The sequence below is a fragment of the Chaetura pelagica genome, unplaced genomic scaffold (genome assembly GCF_000747805.2).
Source record: "Chaetura pelagica isolate M959 unplaced genomic scaffold, ChaPel_1.0 scaffold690, whole genome shotgun sequence".
NCBI lineage: Eukaryota > Metazoa > Chordata > Aves > Apodiformes > Apodidae > Chaetura > Chaetura pelagica.
In genome coordinates, this window is record NW_009951806.1 from 69,165 (window position 1) to 69,950 (window position 786).

The window sequence follows — 786 nt, forward strand, 5'->3', positions numbered from 1 at the left end:
GGGGCTCTGGTCCTTGAGGGGGCTCTGGTCCCTGAGGGGGCTCGGGTCCCTTGAGGGGGCTGCAGTCCTTGGGGGGCTCCAGTCCTTGAGGGGTTTTCCCACCTGTGCCCTGCAGGAAGAGCAGCAGGTCCTTATCTCTCTCTGGTGTCCTAGAATCATGGAATGGTTTGAGTTGGAAGGGACCCTAAAGATCACCCCATTCCAACCCCCCTGCTTGGGGCCTCCCTCAGCTCCTCCGAGCCGACGTGAAGGAAGATCCTTAGAGGCTTCTCAGCTGGGCAAGTCTGGGCAGATGTTTTACAGCTCAGTCAGCAGACACACCTGTGGCAGCAGGGGGAGCCCCTGCCACTTTGTAGATCCTCCTCCCAAGCACTGGAGGTAGAGAGAGTCTCGAAGAATCCACTGTCAGAATTTGTTTAACACGAACACAACTGTTTTGTTTTGCTGGGTTTTTTTCCTAAGATCTTGTGTATTGATCACTCCTACGAAACAAAAGAACATATCATCAGCTTTTCTATATATCACAAGCTGTTAAAGGTCACCCAGATACCTACATCAAGCCAAAAATGTGAATTATGGCTAGTGTTTCCAGCCTAAAGACAGAATATATCTGTTACAGACAAGGACAGAAGAGAGCAGGATGACATTAGCATATTCCTAGATTTATGGGCAAGGCAGAGAAAAGCCCTGAACAAGCACCTGGTGCCTACATAATTTAATGGACCCTACTTTTCACCTCTCTAAGCTGAGTTCCTTAAACTTTGCATCATGAAGTGGTTTTCCAGA